The sequence below is a fragment of the Pseudophryne corroboree genome, chromosome 6 (assembly GCF_028390025.1).
Source record: "Pseudophryne corroboree isolate aPseCor3 chromosome 6, aPseCor3.hap2, whole genome shotgun sequence".
Taxonomy (NCBI): domain Eukaryota; kingdom Metazoa; phylum Chordata; class Amphibia; order Anura; family Myobatrachidae; genus Pseudophryne; species Pseudophryne corroboree.
In genome coordinates, this window is record NC_086449.1 from 569,482,392 (window position 1) to 569,494,822 (window position 12,431).

At 48.6% G+C, this 12,431-nt stretch overlaps 1 protein-coding gene across 4 annotated transcripts in view; it reads left to right on the forward strand.

Moving 5' to 3' along the window:
- Positions 1–12,431, forward strand: part of SYCP3 (synaptonemal complex protein 3) — a 596,881-nt gene that overhangs the window by 257,025 nt on the left and 327,425 nt on the right. The gene's annotated exons all lie outside the window — the stretch shown is intronic.

Sequence of the window (12,431 nt, forward strand, 5' to 3'; positions counted from 1 at the left end):
TACAATCTTACATCTCACTATATTTTCCTAAACCACATTCATTTTGCAGGTTTACTACATAAATAGAGTTTGGTATTTTTTATTCTAAGAATATTAGAAATTGTTAGATGTTAACTAGTAATTCATTTTGATGCTGAAAAAGGCGAAAATAAAATTTGCATATAAAATAATATAGAAAATCTATGCATATAATTACTCTCAACACTAGGACATTTACATTTACATTAGGTAGGTACACACTAGTAGATATATCTGCAGATCAATTGATCTGCAGATATATCTATGGACGGATCGGGCAGTGTGCTGTGCATACACACTGCCCGATCCATCGGGGACTGACATCATGAACTGGGCGGGCGTGTACACACGCCCGCCCAGTTCAGCTGTCAATCACCGCCGGCCGCCACAGCATGTGTACGGGCGGTCGCCCGACCGCCCCGTACACACACAGCGACGCGCCAATATATCGGTAGATATATTGGCCGTCGGCTATGCTGCGTGGCCGACGCGATACGTCTGTGAACGACGGAGTTCACAGACGTATCGGCCGTACACACTGGCCGATGGTCCTGCGATATATCGGCCGTTCAAGAGAACGGCGGATATATCGACCAGTGTGTACGGGCCTTAAATTCTGTTTTTGTAATTGTTGTCAGTAGTTTTATAGCGGTAGAATAATTTCGTTTACTTGTTCTGCATCCTTTCATTACCTCCATAACTTGTCTTTCAACACTGCCTTCCCCTCTGACGTTTTTCATCCGATCCATAAAGGCGTCAGAGGTATAGACCAGGATGACTAGCATTGTTTTCTCTAATCCAAATTAGCGTTTCAAATTGGTCATAGTGTCTTTATAGCAGACTGCCCTTTTTCCCCCATTTCCCGTGTCCTACCTTCATAATTTATTTTTCAGAATTGTGGTGATGAGTTTTGTGGGCCATGTAGAATAATGGTGACAGATAATTTAAATGTTATTCTGTGACAGGAACTTTAGGAGCTTCAGAATTATTCTGGCTTGTACATTCAAGGTGGGTACCTTTAGATCCATCTATTGAATGATGCCAATATTTAGACTGCAGATGTCTCCTTTTTTGTGCCTTCCATAAAACATGACCTTGTGGCCAGTCAATGAAAGGTCATACATAACAGCTGATGCTGTCCCAGATTTCCAGACACCTTTTCTATGACACAAAATGGGTGAGATCTCTAGCCTATAACAGCTCACTATTCCAAAAAAATAATAATCCAGAAACGCAAAATATCATCATTTTCTATTCCAGAGATGCAGCGCATTCCACTTGGGAAATGGAAAATGTGGAAGGGAAAAAGGAGTCTATTCGTTACTAAGATTTGGTGAATGTCTTCCTGTTGTCCTCATCCTTAATACCCAAATAGCACAGACATAATAAATGCATATAGACCCTCTTTGCAAAGTGTGCTTCATATTTGTCTAACAATTTTCATTTAAGTTGATTCACAGTGAATTGCAGTTATTATTGTTATCATTATCATTAAATTTGTAAGGTACCATAGTGCTCCACACTAGACAGTTAAAACTATTCACCATACATAAAATGGACATAGAAGGCAGACAGAATAATTACAGATGTGAAAAGAAAGGACTTGTAGAGGAGTTTTACAAGTATGTGGGGAAACTACACGGGTGAGAACAGAGGAGCGAGTGTAGTTCAGAGAGGAGATTGGACAGTTGTGGGCTGAAGGCGTTCAATGTGAGTAGTATAGATGGGAGTTGGGTAGGCTTTGAAGTTGGGAATTCTTAGAAAGTGATTTTTTAAGTATTCTACATTTCTCTTACGTCCTAGAGGATGCTGGGGACTCCGTAAGGACCATGGGGATAGACGGGCTCCGCAGGAGACATGGGCACTAAAAAGAACTTTAGATATGGGTGTGCACTGGCTCCTCCCTCTATGCCCCTCCTCCAGACCACAGTTTGATACTGTGCCCAGAGGAGACTGGGTGCATTACAGGGAGCTCTCCTGAGTTTCCTGAAAGAAATAATTTTTGTTAGGTTTTTTACTTTCAGGAAGCCTGCTGGCAACAGGCTCCCTGCATCGAGGGACTGAGGAGAGAGAAGCAGACCTACTTAACTGCTAGGCTCTGCTTCTTAGGCTACTGGACACCATTAGCTCCAGAGGGATTGGGAATGCAGGTTTCTCCTAGCTGTTCGTCCCGGAGCCGCGCCGCCGTCCTCCTCACAGAGCCGGAAGATAGAAGCCGGGTGAGTATATGAAGAAAGAAGACTTCAAAGGTGGCAGAAGACTTCGGATCTTCACTGAGGTAACGCTGCGCGCCATTGCTCCCACACAACACACACACGGCAGGCACTGTAAGGGTGCAGGGCGCAGGGGGGGGGGGGGGGGGCGCCCTGGGCAGCAATTTAAACCTCTGGTGTGGCAAATCAGGACATATATGGGCTTTGCACGGTATATCTGAGATCCCCCGCCAGTTTTTCAAATTAATCAAGCGGGACCGAAGCCCGCCGCTGAGGGGGCGGAGCTTGATCCCCAGCACTCACCAGCGCCATTTTCTCCACAGCACACCGCTGAGAAGCTGGCTCCCCGGATTCTCCCCTGCTGAACATGGTGACGGAGGGTTTGAAAGAATGGTAACCTTTCCCCCATCTCATGAGCTGAACGAATTATTTGAAAAGGCTTGGGAATCTCCAGACAAAAAACTGCAGATTCCCAAAAGGATTCTTATGGCGTATCCTTTCCCGACTAAGGACAGGATACGGTGGGAATCCTCACCGAGGGTGGACAAAGCGTTGACACGCTTATCCAAAAAGGTAGCGCTGCCATCTCAAGATACAGCTACCCTCAAGGATCCGGCGGATCGCAGGCAGGAGACTACCTTGAAGTCTATTTACACACATACGGGTACCTTACTCAGACCGGCGATTGCGTCGGCTTGGGTTTGTAGCGCTGTAGCAGCGTGGACAGATAACTTATCTGCTGATATAGATACGCTGGATAAGGAGACCATTTTATTGACCCTGGGTCATATTAAGGATGCTGTCCTATATATGAGAGATGCTCAGAGAGACATTGGCCTACTGGGTTCTATGGCGATTTCGGCTAGACGGGCCCTATGGACCCGACAATGGACGGGCGATGCCGACTCGAAGAGGCATATGGAGGTTTTACCTTACAAGGGTGAGGAATTGTTTGGGAAGGTCTCACAGACCTAGTTTCCACGGTACGGCTGGTAAATCAACTTTTTTTTCCTTATGTTTCCTCACAGCCTAAGAAAACGCCACATTATCAGATGCAGTCCTTTTCGGTCGCATAAACCCAAGAGAGTGCGGGGATCTTCCTTTCTTGCCAGAGGTAAGGGCAAGGGGAAAAAGCTGCCAGCCACAGCTAGTTCCCAAGAGCAGAAGTCCTCCCCGGCCTCTACAAAATCCACTGCATGACGCTGTGGCTCCGCTGAGGGAGTCCGCCCCAATGGGGGAACGTCTTCGACTTTTCAGCCACGTCTGGGTTCACTCGCAGGTGGATCCCTGGGCAATAGAAATTATTTCCCAGGGTTAGAAGCTGGAATTCGAACAGGTGCCTCCTCGCCGGTTTTTCAAATCGGCCCTACCGGCTTCTCCCCCAGAGAGGGAGATAGTGTTAAATGCAATTCAAAAATTGTGTCTTCAACAAGTGGTGGTCAAAGTCCCCCTGCTGCAGCAGGAGATGGGGTATTACTCAACCCTGTTTGTAGTCCCGAAACCGGACGGTTCGGTCAGGCCCATTTTAAATTTAAAATCCTTAAACCTATACTTCAGGTTCAAGTTCAAGATGGAGTCGCTCAGAGCGGTCATCGCCAGCCTGGAAGGGGGGGATTATATGGTGTCCCTGGACATAAAGGATGCATACCTTCATGTCCCCATATATCCGCCTCATCAGGCTTTCCTGAGGTTTGCTGTACAGGATTGTCATTACCAATTTCAGACGTTGCCGTTTGGGCTTTCCACGGCCCCGAGGATTTTCACCAAGGTAATGGCGGAAATGATGGTGCACCTGCGCAAGCAGGGTTTCACAATTATCCCGTATTTGGACGATCTCCTAATAAAAGCGAGATCGAGAGAACAGTTGCTGAACAGCGTATCACTCCCTGAGGGTGAGATTCTCAATATCCCGAAGTCACAGTTGATTCCAACGACTCGTTTGCCTTTCTTAGGCATGATTATGGATACAGACCAGAAAAGGGTTTATCTTCCGATGGAAAAGGCCCAAGAACTCATGTCCTTGGTCAGGGACCTACTGAAGCCAAAAAGGATGTCGGTGCATCACTGCTCTCGAGTTCTGGGAAAGATGGTGGCGACTTACGAGGCCATTCCATTTGGCAGGTTCCATGCGAGAACTTTTCAGTGGGACCTTCTGGACAAGTGGTCCGGGTCACATTTACAGATTCATCAGATGATCACCCTGTCCCTCAGGGCCAGGATATCTCTCCTGTGGTGGCTGCAGAGTGCTCACCTTCTGGGGGGTCGCAGGTTCGGCATTCAGGACTGGGTTCTGGTAACCACGGACGCAAGCCTCCGAGGTTGGGGTGCAGTCACGCAGGGAAGAAACTTCCAGGGTCTCTGGTCAAGCCAGGAGGCTTGTCTTCACATCAACGTACTGGAGTTGAGGGCCATATACAACGCACTTCGACAAGCGGAAAATCTACTTCGCGACCTACCGGTTCTGATCCAGTCACACAACATCACCGCAGTGGCGCATGTAAACCGCCAAGGCGGAACAAAGAGCAGAGTGGCAATGGTAGAAGCCACCGGGATTCTTCGCTGGGCGGAAAATCATGTAAGCGCCCTGACAGCAGTCTTCATTCCGGGAGTGGACAACTGGGAAGCAGACTTCCTCAGCAGACACGATCTACATCCAGGAGAGTGGGGACTTCTTCAGGAAGTCTTCGCAGAGATTGCCCCAGATAGACATGATGGGGTCACGCCTCAACAAGAAACTACCAAAGTATTGCGCCAGGTCGAGGGACCCTCAGGCAGTGGCGGTGGACGCCCTGGTGACACCATGGGTGTTTCAGTCAGTCTGTGTGTTCCCTCCTCTTCCGCTCATCTCAAAGATATTGAGAATCATAAGACGAAGAGGATTACAGACAATTCTCGTTGTTCCAGATTGGCCGCGAAGGGCCTGATATCCGGATCTGCAGGAAATGCTCACAGAAGATCCGTGGCCTCTTCCTCTCAGAGAGGACCTGTTACAACAGGGGCCCTGTCTGTTCCAAGACTTAACGCGGCTGCGTTTGACGGCATGGCGGTTGAACGCCGGATCCTAGCGGAAAAGGGCATTCCGGATGAGGTCATTCCTACTCTGATAAAGGCTAGCAAAGACGTGACAGCGAAACATTATCACCATATATGGCGAAAGTACGTATCTTGGTGTGAGTCCAGGAATGCTCCTCCGGAAGAATTCCATTTGGGCTGTTTCCTTCACTTCTTACAGATGGGAGTGAATTTGGGCCTAAAATTAGGCTCAATTAAGGTTCAGATTTCGGCCCTATCCATTTTCTTTCAGAAGGAATTGGCTTCTCTCCCAGAAGTCCAGACTTTTGTGAAGGGAGTGCTGCATATCCAGCCTCCTTTTGTGCCTCCAGTGTCACCCTGGGACCTTAACGTGGTGTTGCGGTTCCTTAAGTTTCACTGGTTTGAACCACTTAAAACGGTGGAATTAAAATATCTCACTTGGAAAGTGGTCATGTTGTTGGCCTTGGCATCGGCAAGTCGAGTGTCGGAGTTGGCGGCTTTATCTCACAAAAGCCCCTATCTGATTTTCCATGTGGATAGAGCAGAGTTGCGGACTCGTCCTCAATTTTTGCCCAAGGTGGTTTCTTCTTTTCATATGAACCAACCTATTGTGGTGCCTGTGGCTACACGGGACTTGGAGGATTCCGAGTCCCTTGATGTGATCAGGGCATTGAAAATTTATGTGGCCAGAACGGCTCGGGTTAGGAAAACAGAGGCACGGTTTGTCCTGTATGCAGCCGACAAGGTTGGCGCTCCTGCTTCTAAGCAGACTATTGCTCGCTGGATCTGTAACACGATTCAGCAGGCTCATTCTACGGCTGGATTGCTGTTACCAAATTCTGTAAAGGCCCATTCCACTAGGAAGGTGGGCTCTTCTTGGGCGGCTGCCCGAGGTGTCTCGGCATTACAGCTGTGCCGAGCTGCTACTTGGTCGGGTTCAAAAACCTTTGCGAAGTTCTACAAGTTTGATACCCTGGCTGATGAGGACCTCATGTTTGCTCAATCGGTGCTGCAGAGTCATCCGCACTCTCCCGCCCGTTTTGTAGCTTTAGTATAATCCCCATGGTCCTTACGGAGTCCCCAGCATCCTCTAGGACATAAAAGAAAATAAGATTTGAAACCTACCGGTAAATCTTTTTCTCCTAGTCCGTAGAGGATGCTGGGCGCCTGTCCCAGTGCGGACTACATCTGCAAGACTTGTATATAGTTTTTGCTTACTTTAGGGTTATGTTACAGTTTTGATCAGTCTAGGGCTGATGCTGTTTGTTTCATACTGTTAACAGGTTCATTTATTCCATGTTATACGGTGTGGATGTTGTGGGCTGGTATGAATCTTGCCCTTAGATTAACAAAAATCCTTTCCTCGTACTGTCCGTCTCCTCTGGGCACAGTTTCTCTAACTGAGGTCTGGAGGAGGGGCATAGAGGGAGGAGCCAGTGCACACCCATATCTAAAGTTATTTTTAGTGCCCATGTCTCCTGCGGAGCCCGTCTATCCCCATGGTCCTTACGGAGTCCACAGCATCGACTAGGAGAAAAAGATTTACCGGTATGTTTAAAATCTTATTTTCTCATACGTCCTAGAGGATGCTGGGGTCACATTCAGAACCATGGGGTATAGATGGGATCCGCTTTAAGACTTTCAAAGGGTGTGAACTGGCTCCTCCCTCTATGCCCCTCCTCCAGACTCCAGTTTAGAATTGTGCCCAGTGAGACTGGATGCACTCTGAGGAGCTCTACTGAGTTTCTCGGAAAAGACTTATGTTAGGTTTTTTATTTTCAGGGAGAACTGCTGGCAACAGTCTCCCTGCTTCGTGGGACTGAGGGGAGAGAAGTATGACCTACTTCTAGTGAGTTTAAAGGCTCTGCTTCTTGGCTACAGGACACCATTAGCTCCTGAGGGTTTGATCGCTAGGTACACCTAGATGCTCGTTCCCAGAGCCGGCCGTCACCTCCCTTACAGAGCCAGAAGTCAGAAGACAGGTGAGTAGAAGAAGCAAAGAAGACTTCAGTGACGGAATTCTGAGGTACCACACAGCGAACGCACGCTGCGCGTCATGCTCCCACACACAGCAGCACTACAGGGTGCAGGGCGCTGAGGGGGGGAGCCCTGGGCAGCATATAAATCCTCATTTTGACACTGGCAAAAGGGGACATTAGTGCCAAGGCAGTGTCCCAACCCCCGCCAGTATAAATATTTGTTGAAAATTGCGGGACAGAAGCGCGCCTTTACGGCAGCGGAGCTTCTTCCTCACAGCTCACACACGCACTGCTGACGACTGCAGGACGCAGGGGGGGCGCCCTGGGCTGCATAAAACCTTGATTATGGCAAAAGGCACATTGTCCTACCCCCGCCAGTATAATTCTTTAGTTATTTAAGAACGAGTGAAGCGCGCCATTACGGGGGCGGGGCTTCTTCCTCACTAAGCCAGCACACTAAACAGCGCCATTTTCTCCTCACAAGAGAAACTGTGGTCCTCCCTTCACTACTGACTTATATCGGGATGCAAAAACGGGGGGGGGGGGGGGGGGGAGGCGAGATATGTGGTGTTTGTATTATAATATAAAAGCGCTGAATGTTTTTTTTCCAGGGGGAAAATATATTTGGGAGGACAGGTGTGGGTGGCCCTGTCAGCACCACTAATAACTGACTGGGTAATAAAATAAAATAATATTTGCATATCAGAGTACGGTTGCATAAAAGTGTATCCCAGACACAGACTTAGGAATGTCTATGGAGGATGTGATGTTCATAGCTATTCCCTCAGACACCTCGGGGTCGCAAATTTTTTTTTATTTTGCCCAGTTGCTACTCCCTTATACCGACACAGATACTGATTCCTGTGTCGATCGTGGTGCATTCACCAGGGAAATGCTGATGCTGACTCCAAGAAGAAATGGAGCCTCTTCCCTAGGAAGGTGAAGCCTTGTTGGGTGATGGCCTAGTTGGTTTGTTCTCATGCAACGGCCGCAGGTAAGTCAACCTTCAGGCCCTATGGTCAATCACAATGAATGAAGACACGTCATTATCGTATGCCGTCATAATTTTCGACCCAATAGATGCACAAGAAGTTAGATTCCCTTTTCTTTGCAGAAGGAAAGAGAAGAGGTCCGCAGCCTGTTCCAGATCACAGGTGCAGAAATCATCCTCTGCGACTGTCGAATCCACCGCATGCCGCTGGGGCTCTCTTGCGGGAGGCCGCACCGGTGGGGGGCGCGTCTAATAATAATTAAAAAAAAAAAAATCTTCAGTCAGTTCTGGATTAATTCGGAAAACTGGCAGTTTTCAAGACGTTTCCCCTTAACGATTTTTTCAAATCGGCCTTACTAGTTCTCCTCCGCACAGGGAGGTAGTATGCGACCCAATACAAAAATTGTGTCTGAATCATGTCATTGTCCGGGTTCCCCCCGTCACACCAGGGTAAAGCCGTTAATCAAGCCTATTTCGTGGGTCCGAGACCGGACAGAGGCCAATCCTAAACGGAAATCCCTCTACCATAAGAGACTTGAATTCAAGATGAAATCTCTCAGGACAGTGATTTTCAGTCTGGTGGAAAGAAGTTTTTTCTTTTGGTTTCGGTAGACATAAAGAATGCCTACTTGCAGATTTCCATTTTCTCTGACGTCCTAAGTGGATGCTGGGGACTCCGTCAGGACCATGGGGATAGCGGCTCCGCAGGAGACAGGGCACAAAAGTAAAAGCTTTAGGATCAGGTGGTGTGCACTGGCTCCTCCCCCTATGACCCTCCTCCAAGCCTCAGTTAGGTTTTTGTGCCCGGCCGAGAAGGGTGCAATCTAGGTGGCTCTCCTAAAGAGCTGCTTAGAGTAAAAGTTTTGTTAGGTTTTTTATTTTCAGTGAGTCCTGCTGGCAACAGGCTCACTGCAACGAGGGACTTAGGGGAGAAGAAGTGAACTCACCTGCGTGCAGGATGGATTGGCTTCTTAGGCTACTGGACACTAGCTCCAGAGGGACGATCACAGGTACAGCCTGGATGGGTCACCGAAGCCGCGCCGCCGACCCCCTTGCAGATGCTGAAGAGAGAAGAGGTCCAGAAATCGGCGGCTGAAGACTTCTCAGTCTTCATGAGGTAGCGCACAGCACTGCAGCTGTGCGCCATTGCTCTCAGCACACTTCACACTAACGGTCACTGAGGGTGCAGGGCGCTTGGGGGGGCGCCCTGGGCAGCAATGAAAGTACCTATGCTGGCTAAAAATACATCACATATAGCCCCTGGGGCTATATGGATGTATTTAACCCCTGCCAGGTTGTCAGAAAAATGGGAGAAGAAGCCCGCCGAAAAGGGGGCGGGGCCTATTCTCCTCAGCACACAGCGCCATTTTCCTACACAGCTCCGCTGCTAGGAAGGCTCCCAGGCTCTCCCCTGCACTGCACTACAGAAACAGGGTTAAAACAGAGAGGGGGGGCACTTATTTGGCAATATTATTATATATTAAGATGCTATAAGGGAAAACACTTATATAAGGTTGTCCCTGTATAATATAGCGTTTTGGTGTGTGCTGGCAAACTCTCCCTCTGTCTCCCCAAAGGGCTAGTGGGGTCCTGTCCTCTATCAGAGCATTCCCTGTGTGTGTGCTGTGTGTCGGTACGTGTGTGTCGACATGTATGAGGACGATGTTGGTGAGGAGGCGGAGCAATTGCCTGTAATGGTGATGTCACTCTCTAGGGAGTCGACACCGGAATGGATGGCTTATTTAGGGAATTACGTGATAATGTCAACACGCTGCAAGGTCGGTTGACGACATGAGACGGCCGGCAAACCAATTAGTACCTGTCCAGGCGTCTCAAACACCGTCAGGAGCTTTAAAACGCCCATTTACATCAGTCGGTCGACACAGACACGGACACTGACTCCAGTGTCGACGGTGAAGAAACAAACGTATTTTCCATTTGGGCCACACGTTACATGTTAAGGGCAATGAAGGAGGTGTTACATATTTCTGATACTACAAGTACCACAAAAGAGGGTATTATGTGGGGTGTGAAAAAACTGCCTGTAGTTTTTCCTGAATCAGATAAATTAAATGAAGTGTGTGATGATGCGTGGGTTTCCCCCGATAGAAAATTATTGGCGTTATACCCTTTCCCGCCAGAAGTTAGGGCGCGTTGGGAAACACCCCTTAGGGTGGATAAGGCGCTCACACGCTTATCAAAACAAGTGGCGTTACCGTCTCCAGATACGGCCGCCCTCAAGGAGCCAGCTGATAGGAGGCTGGAAAATATCCTAAAAAGTATATACACACATACTGGTGTTATACTGCGACCAGCGATCGCCTCAGCCTGGATGTGCAGCGCTGGGGTGGCTTGGTCGGATTCCCTGACTGAAAATATTGATACCCTTGACAGGGACAGTATTTTATTGACTATAGAGCATTTAAAGGATGCATTTCTATATATGCGAGATGCACAGAGGGATATTTGCACTCTGGCATCAAGAGTAAGTGCGATGTCCATATCTGCCAGAAGATGTTTATGGACACGACAGTGGTCAGGTGATGCAGATTCCAAACGGCACATGGAAGTATTGCCGTATAAAGGGGAGGAGTTATTTGGGGTCGGTCCATCGGACCTGGTGGCCACGGCAACAGCTGGAAAATCCACCTTTTTTACCCCAAGTCACATCTCAGCAGAAAAAGACACCGTCTTTTCAGCCTCAGTCCTTTCGTCCCCATAAGGGCAAGCAGGCAAAAGGCCAGTCATATCTGCCCAGGGATAGAGGAAAGGGAAGAAGACTGCAGCAGGCAGCCCATTCCCAGGAACAGAAGCCCTCCACCGCTTTTGCCAAGTCCTCAGCATGACGCTGGGGCCGTACAAGCGGACTCAGGTGCGGTGGGGGGTCGTCTCAAGAGTTTCAGCGCGCAGTGGGCTCACTCGCAAGTGGACCCCTGGATCCTACAAGTAGTATCCCAGGGGTACAGATTGGAAATTCGAGACGTCTCCCCCTCGCAGGTTCCTGAAGTCTGCTTTACCAACGTCTCCCTCCGACAGGGAGGCAGTATTGGAAACAATTCACAAGCTGTATTCCCAGCAGGTGATAATCAAAGTACCCCTCCTACAACAAGGAAAGGGGTATTATTCCACACTATATTGTGGTACTGAAGCCAGACGGCTCGGTGAGACCTATTCTAAATCTCAAATATTTGAACACTTACATACAAAGGTTCAAATCAAGATGGAGTCACTCAGAGCAGTGATAGCGAACCAGGTAGAAGGGGACTATATGGTGTCCCTGGACATCAAGGATGCTTACCTCCATGTCCAAATTTGCCCTTCTCACCAAGGGTACCTCAGGTTCGTGGTACAAAACTGTCACTATCAGTTTCAGACGCTGCCGTTTGGATTGTCCACGGCACCCCGGGTCTTTACCAAGGTAATGGCCGAAATGATGATTCTTCTTCAAAGAAAAGGCGTCTTAATTATCCCTTACTTGGACGATCTCCTGATAAGGGCAAGGTCCAGAGAACAGTTGGAGGTCGGAGTAGCACTATCTCAAGTAGTTCTACGACAGCACGGGTGGATTCTAAATATTCCAAAATCGCAGCTGTCTCCGACGACACGTCTGCTGTTCCTAGGGATGATTCTGGACACAGTCCAGAAAAAGGTGTTTCTCCCGGAGGAGAAAGCCAGGGAGTTATCCGAGCTAGTCAGGAACCTCCTAAAACCAGGAAAAGTGTCAGTGCATCATTGCACAAGGGTCCTGGGAAAAATGGTGGCTTCTTACGAAGCGATTCCATTCGGCAGATTTCACGCAAGAACTTTTCAGTGGGATCTGCTGGAAAAATGGTCCGGATCGCATCTTCAGATGCATCAGCGGATAACCCTGTCTCCAAGGACAAGGGTGTCTCTTCTGTGGTGGCTGCAGAGTGCTCATCTACTAAAGGGCCACAGATTCGGCATTCAGGACTGGGTTCTGGTGACCACGGATGCCAGCCTGAAAGGCTGGGGAGCAGTCACACAAGGAAAAAATTTCCAGGGAGTGTGATCAAGTCTGGAGACTTCTCTCCACATAAATATACTGGAGCTAAGAGCAATTTACAATGCTCTAAGCTTAGCAAGACCTCTGCTTCAAGGTCAGCCGGTATTGATCCAGTGGGACAACATCACGGCAGTCGCCCACGTAAACAGACAGGGCGGCACAAGAAGCAGGAG